General features: G+C 42.3%; 1 long non-coding RNA gene across 2 annotated transcripts in view; it reads right to left on the bottom strand.

Annotated features, from left to right (window-relative positions):
- LOC117803014 overlaps positions 1-21,344 on the bottom strand; it is a 32,946-nt gene extending 11,602 nt beyond the window's left edge. For both annotated transcript variants that reach the window (XR_004626553.1, XR_004626554.1), the window contains exons 1-2: positions 21,211-21,344; positions 18,806-18,975 (exon numbers count right to left, since the gene is read on the bottom strand). This is a non-coding gene — a long non-coding RNA (uncharacterized LOC117803014). The remainder of the gene's footprint in view (positions 1-18,805; positions 18,976-21,210) is intronic.
- Positions 21,345-22,386: the final 1,042 nt, after the last annotated feature.

Genomic DNA, 22,386 nt, shown 5'->3' with positions numbered 1-22,386 from the left:
TGAGAGAGAGAGAGAGCATACAAGCAGGGAGAGGAGCAGAGGGAGAGAATCAAGCCACGTGGGGCTTGAACTCAGGACACTGAGATCATGACCTAAGCTGAAATCAAGAGCTGAACACTCAGCTGACTGAGCCACCCAGGCACCTCCCCCACCCCGCCTTATGATATTTTATTTTACCTCTCTGTAAGTAGCAGGCTGGCTCAGCTGGTCTGTGCAGGTACTTCCCTACACTGAGGAATCTGTGCAGTACTATTCGGTTTGAGATAATATTGAATTCAAGTCTAGATTCTTTTTATTGGCTAGCTGTGAGGCCTTGGGCATGTTACTTAATCAGAGTAAGTTTTTTTCCCCAATCTGTATAAAGAAGCTAATAATAGTATTTAATTCATAGGGTTGCTGTGAGGGTTAAGTGAGATAACAAATAGAGAATGCTTAGCTCTGTGCCTTCTACATGAAGAATGCCTAAAATAGCAATTATTAATATTTTCCAAATTTTATGCCCCTAAAAGAAGTTAAGGAAAGCAGCACTGAATCACACTTACGTGCAGAGACTCTGAAATGGTAATTTTGTCAAAATCTGTTTGAAGAAGGCGGCTTGCCTGTAGCCAGTCATTGGTGACCAAGTAAGGTTTCGGGGTGAAGGATACAATTGGGAGTGTAGGTGCTAATCAGATTGGCTGTAGGGGCTTCTCGTATTTTCTCCTAGGCCCACTGCCGTCATTGCCTGCATCCCTCTCTGGCACACCCTGACATTATACATTTGGGGGAGAAAACAACCTCAGACAAGGTACTGTGCCCAAACGTGGTTAAGGAGTTAAATTTAGAACAGACGGACAGCCTGACTTCATTTGGCTGCTGTGCTCCATGTCTCACATCCAAACCACAGTGGTTCTCTGTGCATTCCCGAAATCAAGGGGTGGAGGAGGAAGAGTGTTTGACAAACTCCTACCTGGCATGCCTGTTCTCCTTCTGCAAGCAGTGGTCCCCAGGGGCCCAGGAACTGACCTCATTGTCCTTTGTGTTATGCTAGGCCTTGGGTCCACAGAGCAGCCCCTGGGGTGGGCAGAGTCTCGGCGATCGGGTTTCTGAACCCAAGGGTGACGTCCAAACTGGCAGCCAAGCTCTAGAGAGGCTGCCCTTCCAACCTCACCGTGGACTAGAACTTGTCCCTCCACATGCCCATGGCCACTGCCCTAGTCCAGCTCACAGCATCCCTCCACAGAGAACTACAGAAGCCTCTTTGCAGGCCTCCCAGGGTCCAGCTTCTCTCTCTTTCCTCTGAATCCCACCAGTGGCAGTGCCAAGAAGTGGTTTGGGAGAGCCCCCAGGACACCTCATCACTCATTCAAGCCTAACCTCCCAAATCATTCCCAAAATCAACATATGATCTAAATAAAACCAGCTTATTAGCTGAGCAAGTGCTCCGTAGACATATGTATGTCACTACCTTTCTTCACTTTACAATGCTAACTTCATCTTGACACTTCTCTGGCCCCCACTGCTTTCAGGATATAGCCCGCTTCCTTTGTCACCTGCTATCTAGGGTGCTCCATGATTCCCTCACTGCTTATTTTCCCAGTCTCTCTTCTCACTGAGTCTCCATCCCACAGCATACACACCCACCCGGTGTTCCAACTGTATAGAGCTGTTTGTGCTTCCCAGCATGAGCTTGACTCTTGCTTCCATCCTGTGTACCTGCTGAGCCCTCCTCCAAGAATGCCCTTCCTCGGGGTATAACTAGACTCGGAAATCAGGGTTCAAGATCTATACACAGAGTCTACTCTTAAATGGCATTAGGGAGAGTTTTTAGAAATCAACTCTTCTACCCATGTTATTCACACTTTCATCAAGAGAATAATAGTAATAGTTAATTTGTACTTTACCAGGCACCATGCTACTTTTTTCACATGCCTGAGTTCACTCAATACTCACAAGAAAATGGCAGGGAAAAAATTCCTGTTATTCCCAACTTACAGCTAATATAACTGAGTTTGAGTGAGGTTAAGTAACTTGCAAAAGGGCGTAGATCTAGAAAGGAGGGGCTTAGAATTTAACCTAAGCACCAAAGCTTTGGTGTGCTCTTATCCAATGCACTATCCAGATCAATGCCATATTCCTCTTTCTCCCTCCTTTGCAGTTGGAATGACTGAATCCAAGAGAAAGAAGTGTTTTTCCTCAAGGATAAACAGATTTTATGGAAAGAAAGAAAATCCTTCCCAGCCTATGGACTTCCCTCTTGACAGTTTCTCCAAGGAAAGGAAATCAGCAAATGGCTCATTGCTCTTATTTATGTGGCTTGGTATTCCAAAAGTATCTACCATCTAGTAGGAAGAAAGGCAGCCGTCTGGTGTCTGTATAGAGTCCCTGCTTGTGAAGATCCTATCAAGGTACTCCTTTACATAGGGCCATCTCAAAAGTTACAATAAAGGAATATGATCAGAACTTATTTCTCTGAGATTCTAGCCCTTATCTATAAAATCGAAAAGCAATACCCTCTTGTAGAGTTGATGTGAGGAAAATGAGATATTGCACATAAAGCCCTTTGCATGAACCCTAACAACACATATAAACAGTAGCTGACCAGCCCCATAGGGCACCTCATTTTCAAGGCCAAAGTAGTTAGGGAAAGAAGACAACAGATGTCAAAATTTAAGAAACCTTAAAGATTTTTTATTTAGGATTCTTCCCACAAGAGCAAAACTGACGTCGTAAGAGAAAAGGAATAGGTCCAGGTCAAGTAAGGGCTGCCACAACTCAAAGGACTGGAATCCCGGTCTCCTGACCCCAGGCCCGTGTGCTTTCTAGCACAGACTCCGCTTCTAAGCAGCCGCAGATTGCACAGTCCTTACTAAACGGGCAGGGAGGAAACAACAGGTTTCAGTTCTGGTCTTTTCACCAGACTATGAACCTTGAGTGTGACACGTAAGAAGAGTTTTTAGCAGACATTGCTACCTCTAAAACACATACGTGTGAAGATAAACAGTGTACGTGCACGTGTGTATGTGAAGAGAGAGAATAGCAGGAAGCTGTTGTGCATCTTGTATAAAATTGGCATGAATTCATAGTGGGGCCTGAAAATAGAAGTCTTGTTACATACTCTCCCAAGTGTGCTACAAATACCACTCTTGTTAATTCAGAAAATTCTGACCCTTTGTCTTGTTTCTTTATAAGCCAAGCCTCATTTGTGTTCCCACCCCTTGTATGCACTATTCATAAGACAGGGTTTAGGAGCATAAAACTTACTTCTTTCTTCCTGTCCTCTTTTCTTCTCCATCTTTTCTGTATATCTTCTTCCTTCTCCTTTTGTGTCTCCCTATTCCCTCCTCTTCCCTCCTTTTCTTTTCCTATTGTCTAAAGGATTCAAAGTCTGGCGCTCTCTCTCTCTCTTTGGGTGATTACCCAGGGACATACCTTGCAGTCAGCAAATGAAGTGGTGGTTCCTTGAAGTTTCTCCTCCTTCTCCTCCTTCTTCTCCTCCCTTTTTTTTTTTTTTAAGATTTTCAAATAGTAGCTATAATTCATTTATTGAGTAGCATTCAGCAAGCATTTATTGAGCCCTGCTGTGCCCCAGGCACAGCGCATGTTGCTTAGGATGTAAGAATGAAGAACATTGTGTCTCACCATTAACATTTAACATCTAATTGGGAAAATCATCTGCACTATATTTGTGGATATTCGCTTTTATTTTTTTTCACAGTTTAAGCTTTTATCGTTGCCCATTCAAAGGTTATGATAAGTGTCAGGCACTGTATACAGAGAATATGTGTGCTCTCAAGGAGCTCATGATGCAGGAGAGAGAAATCAAACCATTTCCACCAGTGGATTCAGTTTGTTAAAATCCCACAGTGAGAAAAATCACAAGAATACCATAATCCAGGATGGGGAGATCATCTGTGGTACCCTAACAATACCACTTTTTTCTCTTGCAAAAACAGTAGGATTTCTGAGTGAACAATACTGTTAGGCTATGAAGAGAGTTCTGGATGATTTGAGCCAGTCATAACATTTTTCTTTTGTTTCTTCTTGTATAAAATGGAGACAATAAAGCAAACATGCTCCCTTAAACCTCTGAATAAAGATTAATAGAGGGACCCACGTGGGGTCCTGAGAGGGAAGCGAGCTTGAAGTCAGAGGGCATAGAATGCAGACTCTCCCGTTGGGTGATCGTGACTTAATTCTCCTGGAACAGAGCTCCCTGAACTACAATGACAACACCAGCATTCACTCCATTGACAAAGCCATCCTCTGGTGTTCAGTGTGGTACTAGACACTGAATATGCATTGTCTTTTTTATATTTTTAGTCCATATGGCAAACTACTAATTATATTTACAAGATATCTCCATTTAGCAGATGAAGATCTTGGATCTTTGGTGAAATTGAATAAATTATCCCAAACTATCCAGCCAGTAAGTGGTAGAGCTGAGATTCAATATGCAAATATATAGGCTGACCTATATGAACTCCTAAATAAGAGTTTTTTTCATTTGTAAAATCTCATACTTAACTAATCCATGTGACACAAGATGCGTCAAATAAAAAAGCTGAGATAAAGAAAAGCCAACTTACATGTTCTCCTTATGAAAAATATATAAACCCATTTTTATTTTATTTTTTATTATGTTAGTCACTATACAGTACTTCATTAGTTTTTGATGTACTGTTCCATGATTCATTGTTTGCGTGCAACACCCAGTGCTCATTGCAATATGTGCCCTCCTTAATCCTCATCACTAGGCTAACCTATCCCTCCACCCCGCTCCCTTCTGAAACCCTCAGTTTGTTTCCTGGAGTCCATAGTCTCTCGTGCTTCGTCTCCCCCTCTGATTTCCATTCCTTCATTTTTCCCTTCCTTCTCCTAATGTCTTTCATGCTATTCCTTATGTTCCACATTAAATGAGACTGTATGATCATTGCCTTCTCTGCTTGACTTCTTTTTCACATTTTCAGAATTAAAACTTATTACCATAGGAAGTATAACCTCAAAACTGTGTGAAGAAAAAGTACTCTTCTACCCTCACTCCCCCATCCTTCCTTGCCATTCTTAAAGTAAGCGGCGTTAATAGCCTGCTGTTTGTCTTTATTTTTAACATTTAGCATTCCTTGCTCACATAACTCACCACTTAAGAACTCCTAAAAGTCACAACCTGTCAGGGAAGATTCAAGTTACAGTCTGTGAATGACCTGGGCATCAGCCAGGAAAGTAGGAGGTAAATCATTCATGAAAAACAAGAGATGACCTACAAAACCAAGACCTAATTTGTCTGCACTGGAGCCTGCTAAGAATCCTTACTCCTTCCAGCAGGAAATGTAATGTGGCCATTACCAGATGGAGTGGCCTGGCTTGGGGGCAGTCCACAAGAATCGTTCCAGGGAGGTCTTGTGTCTAGGGCTGTTGAGGAGCCTTCACACTTGCTTCCTTGAATTAACTGCACGAAGCTTCACAGAGCTGGTGACCATAGTGACAGTCAGAGAACAGAATCCTTATTGCCTCCCTATACCCGATTCCTGCCACCATTGTATCATGATTTATTAAAATAACTATTTTCTACTTCAACTCCCTTCCCTGGCATCTTTCTGTCTTTTCCTAAGGTGTTTGTTATGTCAAGCTAAATGTTGCTGTTTTTATACCATGCTAATTGATTCCCAGGTAGATCCCAGGAGCTACGGTACTTTTTGGAAATACATTATAAACATGTTAGCATCACCAAGCCTGAGAAAGTGCTTTCAGTTGCATTCAGTTTCCCACCAGGGTGGTAGACAGCTTGAAAGAGTTAATGGGCCCCATTGCTAATAGGGCAATCGGCCTTGTTTGATCCCAGTTCTAATCGCTTCCTAAATCTCTATCCCATCACCTAGACAGATGAGTGTGCTGGGGCCTGAAGTGTGCTGTGGAGGGCAAGTGAGTCATAGACAAACTTCCTCTCTGAAAGGTTCATTGAGAGAGCCAATTAGCCAGGAAGGAGGTGCTGTTCTGCATGCTCTAATTACCCTGGGATGCGAGGGGTCAGATCAGAAGCCTGACCCCCACAAGTAACCACACAAAACGCCTCAATAGAGTTTTCGAGGCGGGAAAACTTGAAAGCCGACCTTGTGTCTGCCTTAGCAGTCCTTTCTCAAGAATCCAACAAAGGTTGGAGCCTGGGACAATGGCCTGGGTCCTCCCCTGGACCACCTCGGGGACAAAGGGGGAACGCAACTGTCAAGATCCAAAAAGCCCAAGCTGCCGCCTGTTTGGAGGGAGGGTGGAGAAAGTGTGGCAATTTCTAAAACCTGATTTGTCCCTTGGTCCAAAAGAGGAGCTTTTGATCTCCAAAGAGGGGGTGGGGTGAAGAATACCACCAACGAAAACACAAAGATTTCCAAACGGAATAAATGAATTCATTAGCTTTTTTTTTTTTTTTAAATATGACTTCTCCAAGGCTTAAATATGGCTTCTCCTGGGACTTCAAAACTATAAAAAAAAATAAAAAAGAGCGATCACAATTATGTAAAACTTGAGTTGGAGCTCCCTAAAATGTATACTCTAACTTGGTTTGTATATTTGATAAGCCAAGGGGCTAGGTTTTAAAAAATATCACTCAGAAATACAGCAGCCAGCTCAGAGAAAGCCTGGACTTCTAAGGTAAGATGAAAAAACTCAGAGTAATCTAACAAAACCCTCTCATCCTAATGGACTAGAAGTCTGAGAGAAAAATGGGGACCTGCTTGTACAATGTTCAAAAGCAAGTCAGTTGCTGATAGCAATTATGTTGTGGAATACCACACACACACACACCTGTGCACCAAAAAGCATATATATGTGTATAAGTTCTATAAGTTTGTAAGTCTGAAGAATATTTGTTTTCATTTAACTTCCCTCATTTGAGTTCTTACTGAAGAATATTCCAGGGTTGAAATTCAGGATCGGAAAAAGAGAGTAACCTGTTTTGGGAAAAGTTTGATGGTTTTGAAGTGGATAAAGACAGTAAGAGTGATGAATATCTTTTGGAACTCCCATGTCAGGAACCTGGGGGTAGAGAAGACAGAGACAAAAGTGACAGTTGGAAACCCCTGCAGTCGCTATGATGTACCTCCTCACAGAAGATGATGTAGGGACTGAGGCACCAGCCTGTGTGAAGAGGAGACTGACCACCAGAACAGCCTTGGCCTTCACTCCCTGGTGCTCAGAGTCCCTTGCCTTGTGCCTTGGTCTTCCTGTCTGTTGAATGGACCAAGGATACTAGATGATCTCTACGGGCCTAGAGTTCTATGTAGTTATGTTCAACACTGGCGGCCCTGGCAGCTCAGGAATCTGAATTTGGGTGATTCTGGATAACTGTATATAACCTGCCTACTCCTTTGCGTTGTCATTGAGTGGGGCCTCTCCTCGACCACAGGCATCTGGCTGTTTCCATCCATCCCCTTGACCACTCCTTTCCTGCCTCCCGAGGCCACATCTCTCAAGATGAAGGTTTCAGAGATAAGAGAGAACAAGGAGGCCTTAAGCAATTAGACAGGAGGCCAGAGTAAGAAGTGGGGAGGAGAGAATGTAATTGGAGGAAAGACAAAGGCAAAACCATTTGTAAAGGGTGCTCCCCTTCATCCTGACTGTGGTCCAAGAAGCATATGGTGGAGTCCTAAAGTGTCACCCTCATGACCACAAAAATCAAAATGCATGTCAGCACACTGTTAAAGGGGAAAATGGCATTATTTTTCTTCTTCCGCCCTCTCTTCCTCCTCTGCCTTAGCGTTGTGTGTATGTATGTGTGTATATATGTACTTAAAAGAGCAGCGTGCTGCAGTAGTGATACATTGATGACTTTAATGTTTACAGTTTTTAATGGGCTTGTATATTGCTAGAGACTCTGTTCATTCTGGGTAAAAGCATCAAAAGCACCCTACAGTCACTCACCCTATCTCTTTCTCTCTCTCTCGAGTTTTTTAAATAGATGAGGGAGTAGAGTTTCTGCTGTGTTAAATAACTCATCCAAGGTAACTTAACAAGTAAGCAGCAGGGCTAGGAGTGTTGAAAAGAGTTTAGATTCTAGGTCACAAAAGACTTTTTGGAGCCACTGGTTCTCTGTTGCTTGCTAGCTGTGTGAATTTGGGCATGTCGTTTAAACTCTTGCAGTCCCACTTAATTTCTTCACTTGGAAAGCAGAGTTAATTAATGGCTCCCTCTCAGGACTTAAACCAGTAAATACAGGTAAGGTACTTGCATGTGCCTGGCACAGAGCTGATGTCGATAAATGTGAGCTCCTCCTTTTCTCTTTGCCTGTCACTCTCTAAAGTCTGATTCTGCCATTCTATAATCAGAGCACTTTCCTGGTGCCGAATCTACACCCAAGAACCCTTATTTTCCCCAAGCCTCTGCCTCTACAGACACTAAACTCAGACAATACACACTCTTTCCAGTCGTTGAAAGGGATATGGCTTTGGAGTAATAGGGGGAAAATATATCATGAGTAATATTAACAAGAAACCTCCATAAAAGTTGGCCCATAGCTTCTAAAATTCTTGTGGTTTATCATTGAAATGGAAACTTGGTCTCCCAATGGTAGATGGCAGAGTTTTAGGGGCCATCTTCTTACAAGTTACTAAGGATTATTGATGGAAAAAATTATAAGGTATCATTTCAGCTGAGGATAGACACTTAAAGAAATTTACCCAAGGAACATCAAGAAACAATATAATATCAGCAGGACATCAAAAACCTCATAATTCCTATTTGTGAGCCGGGACTATGGAATTGAGAAAGGTTTCCAAGTATCTATTAATTCAGTACGTTCTGAACTGAGTGGCAGGGCAGCATGAATTGCCACCATCCGTCTGTGAATCTTTTACCTCGGCTGGCTTTTGAGAGAAATACATCCTGTCCTGAAAAAGTGAGTAACAGATTAGAACCCTCTGTAGACATCACTGTTTCATTTTCTAACAACCCTGATTTTTTTTTTCCTGCTGCCATTAGAAAATGAAGAAAAGTAATTGACAGTTTGGTACTAGGTTATGAGATGCTTGATGCCTTTCAGCTTTGGAACCCAAGGCTTCGCTTGCACTCTGTGAAACTAACACCTAGAATTTCTGACCTGGAAGAGAAATGGGTGACCATTTGATCTGATTCCAGCTAACCGCCCTTTTTGTAGATGGTTAGATGAAAACACAAATTGGATTTAGAGATGGTATTAGAACTCAAGTTTTCTGACTCCCAGCTCAGTGACTTTTGTATATATTATTGTATTCTCCTTGAGACTAAATAATTTAGCTTAGTATTTGAGAGCACACAGCCAATTTATAGGAAAGTTACTCTCACCATTCATAGCTTATAGATTTGATCCACAGAGCCATAACACATTTTCTGTGGGCAACTTGTTACACCTTAGTCTATACGAATGGAAGAAAGAGTAGATTGAATTGACCCATACGGGTAATTGGAGGGATCTAATTAATATGACTCATGATATATTTTATTTATCAGTATTTTCAAGGCCATATTCATACTGGTGACTGGAAATCACATGAAAAAGGAAAATTGGTTCTGGTTACAATTGGCTCTGTCTTCTACATTACTATTATTTTAGATCTGATTCAGGTAGTAAAAGTTTGGACTTGTTCTAGAATAGTATGCCTCTGGCCCCATCTTTTTTTTTTTTTTTTTTTTTTGAGAGAGTGAGCATGGGGAGGGGATGGACAGAGGAGGAGAGAGAGTCTCAAACAGACTCCACACTGAACGTGGGGGGTGGGGCTCAATCTCACGACCCTGAGATCATGACCTGAGTAGGAATCAAGAGTCTTAACTGACTGAGCCACCCAAGTGCCTCTGGCCCCATCATTTATCCAGTTATTCATTAATGAATGTTATGGGTTCAAGAGGTATGTTGGTATCCAGATTCTCCCCTTCTCTCCATGGCTCCCTGATGAATGGAGAACTCAGAAGGAACAATAATCAAATCATAAAGTGTTTCTTTGGTAATGGTTCAACAAGTTGTCCACGGCAGTTCCATGGGTACAGAATTTGATTCAGCACAAGAAAGGACCTTAAAGTTATAGCTTCAGAATTGGAAACGGGAGCCACCTTGTGAAGTCGAGGACTCCAAGCAAGTTGAAACATTTGAGTAGGAACGGGTACTCACCGTTCCAGTGGGGTGGAGATGCATGTGTTAGTGTCAAGAACTTACTCTTTAAAGTTAGGTGGGAGAAACTTTAAATCTACCACATCCTTCCCTTGAAACTTTCGTGGTATTTACCTGCCTGTGCTATCATCACTCAGGTGCCTGTTAGAAACGCAGAAACTTGGGTTTCACGCCATATCTACTGAGTCAGGATCTGTATTTTAACAAGGTCCCCAGGCCATTTGTATGCACATTGGAGTTTAAGGAGAATTGACCTAGGCTTTCTAAACCTTGGCTTGGTTATTTATTTATTTATTTAAAAAATTGGCAATAATAAGTACCTCTTAATGTGCCTTAGTGATCAATCAGGTGATGTTAGTAAAGGTTTTAGCAGGATGCCTAACAATTAATACTCAGTAAATTATAGGTGCTGTGATTAGTCTTTCTATAGATGAATCCAGCATTGGGTTGGAAGTTGGACTAAATTACTTCTACAGTCTTTTTATGACTCTAGGACTATATGATTCTATAGTTTTATTTCACATATTTTGACATTTTGGGGTCAAATCATTACTCTAACTCCCACACCAAGAATATAAATATATTTGGAAAAATCATGTTATATTATGATATGTCTGTTAGGTAGATGTTCTTCCTACACACCCCCCCCTTTTATAAAGAGACTGCATTGAACATGCTTGACAGCAGGCATTTCACTTCACCCGTCCGTGAATATGGGCTTGGTGGGGAGTGGGGGCATATTGGAGCTGTATTTCAACAATTTTACTTAGTTTGGGAACCAGAGATTGTCCTTTCTTGCAGCTACTGAGAGATCTTATACTGTCTACAAGCCATCATTCTTCAGTTGAAATTTGCATTTGTCATGTTTAATGTAAAGCATTGTGTTCAGCACCATGTAAGAAAGAGAAGTTTAAGAACACAGTTATCTCAGAATCTGCAGGAATATGAACCTGATGACATCATTCCCCTGCTTAAACTCCATTAATGATTCACTATTTTTCTGTAAGTCCCAACATCTTAACAGGCCCTATAAATCCCTGTATGATTTGACCCATGTCTACTTCCTCAGTCCTAGCGCATATCACCTTTTCTCTTATATCAGTTGTCTATTGCTGTGTAATAAATTGCCCCAAAATTGCATGTCTTAAAACAACAAATATTTATTGTCTCACACACTTTCCATGGGTTAGGAGCAGCTCGGCTGGGGAGTTCTGGTTCAGGATTCTCTTGAGGTCACAGACAAGATGTCATCTGAGGTTGCAGTTGTCTAAAAGCTTGCCTGGGAGTAGAGGGTCCACTTCCAATAGAACTGACTCATATGCCTGGCAAGTGAATGCTCATTGTTGGCAGGAGACCTCAGTTCTTCACTGTGTGGTTGTCTCCGTACGACTAGTTGAGTGTCCCTATGACACGGCAACTGGCATACCCTCAGACTGAGCTATCCAAGAAAGGGCAAGGTATAAGCTACAAGTTCTTTTTGCCTTGGCCTTGGAAGTCACACATTATCATTTCCAAAATATTTTAGTGATTACACAGATTCACCCTATTTAATGCAGGAGGAAACTACACAAGAGTATAAATAAATACCAGGAGACTAAAATCATCAGGGATCATCTTGGACACTGATTATTACCACACCTCTCATGCTCTAAGCATTTCATTTGGTCAGTTCACATTGAGGTCTCAGAAACAGAGCTCTCTCTCACCTCCCAGACACTATACATAGCTTCCTCTGCATGGATCTAGGTTTAACCCCTTCACACCTTCATTACGTACATTGGATGCCCTTTTTCCAGAGGAGTCATTTCTAAATCTTTTCCCATACAATGCAGGGGCCCCTTCTGTAGGCACCCAGCATCCCGTACATCCTAGCACTTTTCACAGGAAGTTGTAATTTTCTGGTCTTGACAGTTTTCCCTGCTAGACTTAAATAGCATCAGGATGCCATTCTATTCTCAGGAACTCACCCTGTACCTAGAATTTAGTTCAGTAACTACTGAGCATCTCATAAATGAAAGCATGGATGAAAAACAGAAGTGGTAAAATTAGGTTATCTTGAACAATAGATAGGTCTTGGATTAGAGGGGAGAAGAAAAAGGATACAAAGTATGGGCAGTGGGGTGAGAATTGCTTTGAGCAGAAGTACAGCACACTCTTCAATAGAGACTGACCTTGTCCAAGCTCCTAAACTTGGTTTTCAAGATCCTGTAAAAGGGAAGATTGAGAGAGAGGCAAACCAAGAAACAGACTCTTAACCGTAGAGAACAAACTGATGGTTACCAGAGGGGAGGTAGAGGGGGGAGGAGAGCACTTGTTGTGGGGAGCACGAGCTATATATGGAAATGCTGAATCACTACATTTACACATGAAACTAATGTTACAGTGTATGTTAACTGGAATTTAAATAGAAACTTTTAAAAAAGATAGGCCCTCTAAAACCTACCCTCAATCTTTCCCTTCAGTTTTTCTTAGTTTTGGCAGTGGTGGTGAGGGATGGATCCGTGCATCTTTAATCACTGAGATTAAGAGTTTTTATCTATGGAAATAGGAATGTAGAGGAGAAAGAAGGGAGAGGTGGAGAATGAGAGAGCAGAGGGATAGCTGAACTGAAGGGCAGAAAGGTCAATGCACAGTTGATGTATTTTGGAAAAGCATAGGATTCAAATAGAAAAATTTCTCAAGGCCTCTCTTTAAGTTATGGGCTTCAGAATTCTGCGTTTGGTATACGCAGAAGCTTCTAATGATAGTTGACATTGGCATGTAGATCTGCTTCAGACCGTGACCTGAGCTAGCATTTCCTGGATTCTTCTGTCACCTCCTCTCCTGGCGCCTGACTGCCTGGGCCTTCCCCACGGGCAAGGACCAGGATGCTGCATGGCTTCTGATACCACAGATTGTTGTACTGACTCTGCAGGGTTGGAGATGCTAACTGGAAGTGTTGGAGAATTAACTTCTTTGGAGAATGTTATGACCAATGAGATAGAGCAGAAGACAGAAACTAAAGAGATAAATTGCTTTCCTTTCCTCTGGGCTCAATCCTGGGTAACTGTCGTAATACATAGTAATTCTCTACTGCCTCTCCTGAGACATCCTCCATGAGCTAGCCATCAGCTGGATGTTCTTGTGAAGTGGATAGCCCAGTAATTGTCGTCTTGTATTTGTTTTTCCTTTGTACTCACCTCACTTCCCTTCCCCTCACTTCTCCTTTGGGGTGAAAGTTCCAAAAAAGTATTAAAATATAAGCCCTGCCTCAGTCTCTTGCTTGAAGGAAAGAGGCTTTCAGTGACCCAACTAAAGTGCAGCTCTGTGAAGAAAGTCCAAGGGAAATGGCGGAGGTTGCCCTCATTGTGAGGTGAGAGTGAAGGGGCAGACCCTCAAAGAGTGGCAGAATGGGCCCTGGGAGGTCTACCACAAAAGGGCTTATAGATTATACATTGGCATGGAAAACAGTGACAGAGAAAGGACCAAGCCCTGTTCTGTTCACAGACCCTCTGCAACCAGCCACAGCAGCATTCAGCATCATTAGTAAAACTTAGCTAGGAAACAGGTATATCCATCCTTTATTTATTGGTCACTCACTGTATGACCTTGGACCATGTTACCTCCCTACTCTGCCTTTTAATTTTCTCGTCACTGCACCGCCCCTTTAAAAAAAAAAGGAGATTGGTCTAAATCAGTGGTAAGACTCCTTATAGCCTAAGTTTTCTTTCCTGATATGTTTTAAACCCTCCAAATGCCCAGCATTGACATCTGCATGGCCAGGTTTTAGGTGTGTTTCAACTAATAACACAGAGGCAGTGAGTAATTTCTTCTTCAGAGCATAATGGGCTCTCAGTAGTGTCAGATGCACAGTATTGCTTTCCATCTTCGTGTGCCATACAGGAACACCCAAGGAAATAAAAGTATGAGAGGTCCTATGTGGAGACCTAATTTTACTCCCATTTAAAATTCAACAGGAACACTCTTCAGAGACAGGGCACAGGGAACCCGAGCCAGCAACTGACAAATTTAAACCAGCCCATCCCCTGTGCCACAGTGAAACACATGCATGGAGTCACCCTGCTGCCTTTTCTCCCCCTTGCTTGCTTTATTTTTCTCTTCTCTGAGAGGGGGAGATTATGAATGTAATGGAAAATAGTGGACATTCAGGGTTGGCTCTGAAAAAATTGGTCAAATGAAGGCATATTATTGGTTTCCATGATTAATGGAACATCCCATCCCTCAAAACGTAGTCAAATTTCCAAACCCCTCAAAAGCGTACTGGGATGCTAACTACCTCTGGATCCAGAGTAAGTGGAATTCATTTTTCTGGCTTTTCAGCCTTGGGTATCCTCAGTGTTGTTAGAAAAGCTGAAACGAGCATGAATAAGGAACCCACAGACCTGAATTCTAGTTCTGTGGCTCTCTTACTAAGTGGCCTTAGACTTATTCTTTCTCCCCCGTTCTCAGTTTTCTTCTTAAGGAAATGGGCAACTTCTTCACAACAGTCTTCAAATTTAATACCAGGTTTGTTGGCAGTGATGTTCCTTTTGGGACTCTATAGTCCTCTCCAGGATAATGAAAGGCTGTTTTAGTTACATTACAATTTCTAGCTAATTAAACATTGGTGGAAGCATATGATGAAGGAGAAAAGTACTGCTCCAAGTCTTTGGTTTTACAGACACCAAATTTATTTGATTTTGCAGACATCAAACCCCTAATTTACTTGCATTTCCCTTGGTGAGGTAGGGGGCATGATGAGGGCTAGGTGAGAGTGAGCTGGTTAGTGGGACCCGCACTTAAGTGAAAACAAAAAGCAGGAATCACAGCGCTTCTTGGGAACTTCTTTCTCCTCTCCCAAGAGAGTCAAAGACAATGGAGAGTGCAGGCAGAATGGGTCCGCAAGAGAACAGTGAGAGAAGACAGTGGAGAGGTGGTGGAGACAAGCTGAGAGCCAGGAAAGCTTTCTTCATAGAAGGCATTGAAATAGTCCCCTCTATGTCAGTATATTACAAATTAAGTGCTATATCCTGTCCGTCAACAGAGAATAATGAATTCTCATCATTCCTACAATGTGGCCACTTGGGTTTTTTTGTTTGCTTGCTTTGTTTTTTTGTTTGTTTGGTTGGTTTTCCCTCTGTGCAGTACTTGACTTGGAGAAACAAGATTTGGGTTTGAATCGTAGCTCCTTTGCTCTGAGTGGAAAATCTCAGACAGGTTACTCACCTCGCAGGTATTCATCAGAGATCTGCAGTGTGCAAGGCTGTCACTAGAGCCTTTGGAGCTAAAGTTGAATAAGGCACAGACTCTGCACTCAGAGGATACAGAGAAAATGCAAAGTGAAATAAACACCAAAACCACTGTAATGGAATGAGTGCCATAGTATAGGGAAGTACAAAATAGTATGGAAACCTAGAGGAGACAACTTGGAAGGTACTCAAGGAAGACTTTTCAGAAGAGGCAGTGTGAAACCTGAGAGCACATAGATGATCAGCCAGATAAGAAGTGGGGAACACAGATGAGTGAGGCATGGATTCAGGTAGGAGAAATTTCAATCTGCTTAAAACACAAGAGTCTCATGGTGTGGGTTGAAGTGTAAAATGGGATAACATGGAAGTCCAATAACAATGAGACTAGAATAGAATAACTACTACCACTATTCAAATCATAAATAATCGATAGTAGTCAGATCACAAATAATCTAATATATGGATTTACCCCTTTAAATCCACTGAAAGTTTTAACTTATAGGATGGGGAAAGTGATATGATCAGACTTTGATGTTACAAAGAGATTTCAGTCTGTTGTATAAAGAATGGACCAGGCAGGACCAAACTCAATATACAGAGGTTGGTCAGGAGGCTGATGATGATGATGGCTTGGACTGGCATGGAAGCAATGGAGTTAGATGTACAAGATCATTAAAAAAAAAAAAAAGGGAGGGAATCTGTAAGAGATGGTAACTGGTTGGATGTGGGTCTGCAGAGGGAAGGAAAGATCTCTCTCATGGATGATTGGATGAATAGCGGAGGCTTTCTGCTGAACCAGAAGACCCAGGAAGAACTAGAGGGGAAAGAGCAAGGGATGAGAGGTGATGCTGAGTTTGAAGGCTCTGTGGGCTATCACAGTACTGATGGCAAGTAGGTAGATAGATATATCCCAAACTAAAATTCAGAGCAGCACAAAATAAGAAACAGCCAGACTTATAGCTGCTCTTGGATCTCAGCTTTAGTAAAATGGGGATAATACCATTTATCTATTTACTTCACAAGATTGAAGTGCAGAGTGAATGAGATAGGGAACCTGAGGATACTTGGTAAAGTGTATGGTGCTGTACAGCTGCAAGGGGTTTCTTTTTAACTGGAAAGCCCAGAGGCATAACTAATTTGATTAGATTCATTATATCATCTGTACCAACAGCGATATTCTCATAGGACTTAGTGTGAACTTGCAAATAGAATCAGAGGAGAGGAGCTGGGTAAGGAGGAAAGTCAGGAATACAAAGGAACTCAAGAGGCGCCTGGGTGGCTCAGTCGGTTGAGCGGCGGACTCCTGGTTTTGGCTCAGGTCATGATCTCAGAGTCCTGAGATTGAGAGTTGCATTAGGCACCACACTCAGTCTGCTTGAGATTCTCTCTCCCTCTCTCTCTGCCCCTCCTGCCTCCTCCCACTCACACTTGCATGCTCTCTCTCTAAAAAAAATAAATCTTAAAAAAAAAGGCAAAACCAGAAGGCACATACATACATGAAGATATAGAGTACTTGGTACCCCAAGTATTTGCTGGGTACCTTTATAGGTATTTGCTTAACCTTCACAAAGATCCTGACCAGTGGAAGGAACATTGTTGTCTTATTTGCTGCCCAAATAGATTTTACCTTCCCCCCCTCACCACCAAAAGAAAGCCTAAGTCATCTACATCTGTTACTTACAGACTGATGTTTTTCTTAGTTACTAGGTACAGGACTCTTCTGGAATTCCCTTGAGGAGAACAACCGTAACCCCCTACATCACTGCCACCCTAAAATGGACTGAAACTGTTCAATAAACACCTTTCCTCTGCATACTCATAACATTTTGATGAGAAGGAGGGAGGGGGTGACTCAGCCATAGACTAAGAGATGAATAAGTATCGCCAGCCCCACTCAATTATGGGGCCACAGGGAAAGGCAGTGTCTGCAAAAGTCAAAACAGATTTTCGAAATAGTTTCTCTTCCAGCCTCTGAAAAACCTGCTCATTCAATTCCCCTCTGTTGATGACTTTGGCTTCTGAGATAGGGCCTTTCTCTGGCAGCCCAAAGCTCTGACAATCCCCCAAATGTCATGGGCTTGGAGAGCTCCTTGGGGTAAGGTGTCCAAAAGGACAAGGCTCCCAAGCCTCAGAATCTTTGCTGAGTTCTGGAGTTTCCAAAGCTCCAGTCTCCTGTGGAGACACTGAGTTGCAAATGTCAATTGTTGGAACCCTGCAACCACAGCCTCCTGGGTGTTCTAACAGCTTGGGCTCCTCCTCTGCTGCCTTGCAGTGATTAATTACAACCAGCCAGCCAGGTTTCATGGGTCCCTACTTCCATAGCAGCCAAGATTGACTTACCTTGGGCATTCAGACAAAAGACCCAGCTCAGACCCTGAGCATCCTTCACTAGCCCCCCACAAAAGAGGGGTTTATTATAGTAAAGGTATTCCCATTCCTTCTTCTCATCAATCTAGGGTAGATGAGGACAGATGCATTAGGCTGGAAGTGTGATGGTTGGGGCCATTTGGTCTAGACCAGAGTTGTAATCCTGGCTCTGACCCCTATTGTCTGTGTGATTCTGGTCAGGTAGCTTCTTTTTTCTGAGCTCTAGCAACCTTCAGGACATATGGGGAGGGATCTGTGCTCTAGCACATGCTAGACAGTAGGCAGCATGCTTGACAAAGTACCCTTGACTTCCCCTTTTCCAGAGCTGGAAGTTAGCAATAGTTAATCACAGGACCTTTTGTCTGGCATCCTTGTTAGAACAGTGGTAGTTTCCTACACATGTATGTAATATCCACTGTGTGTTTTTTGCACAAGCTCTTCCCCCTGCCAGGAGTGGTCCTCCTTCCAAACACAGCTGCAGCCTCACCTCTTTCACCTGCAGCCTTATGTCCTCAGGAAGCATCCCTTTTCTGTGCCCCCAAAGCATCCTCTGCTCACCCCAGTTGTGACCCTCACCACTTACCACACCAATTTACCATGATCTCTTTATCTATTTCTCTCTTTGGCATAGAACACTCAGTTAATACTTGTTTATTTGAATAAACTTGGCTCATTTCAAGAGCAGACCACTTTATAATCATAAAATGACTAACTTGAGGGGCGCCTGGGTGGCACAGCGGTTAGGCGTCTGCCTTCGGCTCAGGGCGTGATCCCGGCGTTACGGGATCGAGTCCCACATCAGGCTCCTCCGCTATGAGCCTGCTTCTTCCTCCCACTCCCCCTGCTGTGTTCCCTCTCTCGCTGGCTGTCTCTATCTCTGTCAAATAAATAAATAAAAAATCTTTAAAAAAAAAATGACTAACTTGAGTAAACTCTCCAGCATTTATAAAGCACATTTACATACATCTCCTCATGTGAGCCTAACAGCCCCTCTATAAAACAGGTAGTATTGGCCCCATTTAATAGACACAGATACCAAGCTTCTTAATAAACTCAATAGCAAGTATATGACAGAATGGGAATACAAACACAAGCATACCTGGCTTTAGCTGCAGAGACCTTCCTTCAAGGTCTGCACAGGAAACACTCCTAGAGGGCAAGCGATTGCAGCAAGCAGAGGTTTACCAAGTGTGTGTGTACATAGGTACCCTGTTAGGTATGGAGGAGCACAGGTGAATAAGACCGGGCTCTCTGTCCACAAGGAATTCCCTGCAGAGTGAATAAAAATCACTAAAAACAGAACTCATTCACCTATTCAACTTATATTTCCTGAGCACCTACAATGTTCCCAGTCATCAGGCTATGTGCCCTTTATAAGAGAGTTTACACTGAGGTGAGGGATGAGGCTTAGACACTAGTGCAACCCGAGGTAGAACATATGGATTCTGCATTGGTTGAAGTTTGAATTTTATGTAATGAGCACATATTCATTTGTAATCAGGGAAAACAAGTTACAGGAGAAAAAAGAACAAGGTAGGGCACATTGCTCACATCCATCTCATCTTTACACATCTGTCTCTTGCCAGTAGTTTATCGTCTTTAAGCTATAAGCCATAAGAGCAATAAAGGTAAAATGATGTAGGATTTCAGAAGAGAGAGAGTGTACATCCTTATGGACAATCAGTGAAATCCTCCTTTTATTTGGAATTTATAGTGATAACTCTTTGGATAGTCCTTAGCATAGAGATTTCTAAGGTGTTCTCTAGAAAACCATAGTTCCAAAGGAGGTGACAGATATTTCCAGGGTTGGGGGGTGGGGAACACTTAAAAATTTCAGTAGGAGAAAAGACAGGCTGGTGACCAAAAGTAAATGTTTCTTTGTGTTTTGTTTTCTTTCTGCTTTATTTGCTTCTTTTTTTTTCTACAGGTTATCTCATAATCTGTAATAAGTACGTGTTTCTTGAAATAATGCGTGGAGGTAGGGAGGGGGAGAATATTTAGGATTTTTCGGAAAGTATTATTCTGAAAGCAAACATTGAGACTAGTGTTCGCAAGAAAACATAAGTGTTTCCCTTCTGGGGCCACCTGGGTGGCTCAGTTGGTTGAGCATCTGGCTCTTAATTTCAGTTCAGGTCATGATCTCAGGGTCCTGGGATTGAGCCCCAGGTCAGGCACCATGCTTAGTGGGGAGTCTGTTTGAGGATTTTTCTACCTCTCCCTCTGCTCTTCCCCCTGCTTCTGTACTCTCTCTTTCTCTCTCTCTCAAATAAATAAGTAAATCTTAAAAAAAATGTTGCCCTCCTGGACTCAGTATCTCTTTGTCTCAGTTATGAAACATTGATGATTGCTCAGGAAAGGTGAGACAAGGAAGAGAAAAGAAAAGGAGTATCCAGAAGGTACTTTGGCAACACAACAGTTAAGGAAAGGCAGGTCAGTGCCATCTGAACATTGCCTCCTTAGTGGACAGCCGGAACAGCCCTGCTTGATAAAAACAAAACAAAACAAAACAAAAACAGTTTCATCTTGTCTGGAACCAGCTGGCATTTGAGAACCTATCAGACTTCAACAATGAAGACAGATCACTTTGAAGAACTACAGACCTCCCTCTGTTTTGAACCCTGGGGAGCCACCTATTGTACTAGAAATAGCATGGTGTTTGGAATCAGTTTCCCCATCCAGCAGATGGAGATGATACGTGTCTTGCAGGTGTGAGGATTATGTGAGCTAATTCATGAAAAGACTTTAATAATACTAGGCACCTTGTAGACATTCAGTAATGGAAGCCAATATTAGCTGCTACTTCCACAAGAAGTTGAGATTCCTTTACCATTTTGCAAGATGAGGCCCCATCTTCTAACCTGACAGAGCAATACGATTTAAAAGCCCCTGCTGAGAATGAAGGTCCAGCATTCATCTTCAGTAATTAATACATGCCCTAGGGGATACTTGGGGTTGGAGATGGGAGGGTGGGGGACTGTTTTTCCTTTTTGATTGAGTGTCTTTTTTATCCCAAGCTATTCTGAATGTCATGGAGAGTTAATGAAGACATGTTGTACACCCACTGCAAATGCGATAAAAGAGAAAGTGCAACCAATTCTACCACTGTCTGAGGAGATTAAATCCTCAGCTACACTGGAAGTGCAGGGGAAGAAATGAGAGCTGTGCTAGGAGATGGATGGGGATGGTGCTGGTTACAAAGGCAGAAAGGACAGAGGGGGACGCTCTTCCATCTTTCCACATTTCTCCTGCTACTTTTTCTTTCTTCTTCAACTCTCCTCTCCCCAACTGGCTAGGAACAGAGAGTGAGCACAAGGTGTTGGCACCCACTCAAGTACCAGATCATAAAGTCAGCATAATTCAGTCTGAATAGTGTGTACAGATAATCTCTGTGCTTTTCTTATCCCTACCTAGAAGGCTTGCCTGAATAATCTAAAAAAAAAACAAAAACAAAAAACAACAACAAAAAAACCCCCAAATCCCAAAACACAAAACACAAAGCAATACCTGTTCCATCAGTGGGTCTTGCTGCTCAAGAGCTAGCCTCAAGTAACAGATGTGAAGTTCTTCAGGTTAGCAGCCATTCACAATACTTGAGATATCCAACTGGGAACAACCTCCCAGTGTTGGAATAAACTAGATGATCTAATGCCTGAAGATCCCCCCCCTCCCGCCCATCTCTATGTATATGATACATCTGAGAAATAGTTGAATGTGTTCTCCCCAAAAGCCTGGGTAGGGCACTCCTTCTTTAATGAGACAGCAATTTGGAGAGACCCCAAGGGGGTGGCTAAGGAGGTTAAGAAACACTGCAAAATTGTTTGAAATCCTCTAGAGAAAAGTTTCCTGAATAAATCTTAGCAATTATGACTCTTTTTCTCTTAAAGAAAGAAACAAAGAAGAAGGGAAAAAAAGTTAAACAAACCGTAAAGTGATTTTTACAGTGTGACTGTAAATTAAACTTTTCTTCAGAGGAAGAAAGTGATCTCCATTTTAAGGGAATTTTTAGTTCCTCTCTGTTTTTTCTAGAAAGGAACTCATGTATTTTAGACCAGAGTAGATTGAATTGTTAAAAATGATGGCTCTGCTTCATACCCAAAGCAGCCCCCAAACAGAGCACTACGGTTACTTCAGCAAGGAAATTCCCTCCAAAAGAAGAAAGAGTACATAATTATAATCTAGTGCTTTCTGCACAGGTTCAGAAGTCAGAGAGAACTGAGTTCAAATCCTGTCTCCTCCCTCATGCAACTTACCTGACCTCTCTGAGCCTCAGTTCCCTCCTTTGTCAAGTGGTGATGATAATAATAACCCCTCCCTTTGAGATTTGTTCATGTGATATTATTTTAAAGGGCACTGCAGTCATTGTTTACTATATCCATTCAAACACTGTGGATCAGTGTTCCAGTCCTACATGGTAACAAAAGTATTGGGTATCATCTCAATGTCAGTTATTCTGCATGAGTTGTTGCCTTGAACTCTGTCCCTCATTTTGAGATGTGTTTGACCATCCTATAAATATGAGAGCCTGTGAAAATCATCTCTCTAAGATCCCAGAGTCCATAAACTCTGTAAGCTCAGTAAGAGTCAAAACCCAGTTCTATGTAAATCTAAACTCCACCATTTCCACTTGCAGTGCTACATTGAGCTGGGAATGTACATCCAGTCACTCATTTATTCAGTCGC

Source organism: Ailuropoda melanoleuca, chromosome 7 (genome assembly GCF_002007445.2).
Source record: "Ailuropoda melanoleuca isolate Jingjing chromosome 7, ASM200744v2, whole genome shotgun sequence".
Classification (NCBI taxonomy): domain Eukaryota; kingdom Metazoa; phylum Chordata; class Mammalia; order Carnivora; family Ursidae; genus Ailuropoda; species Ailuropoda melanoleuca.
The sequence above is the reverse complement of the archived record's forward strand: the minus strand, read 5'-3'. Positions and strand labels throughout refer to the sequence as shown.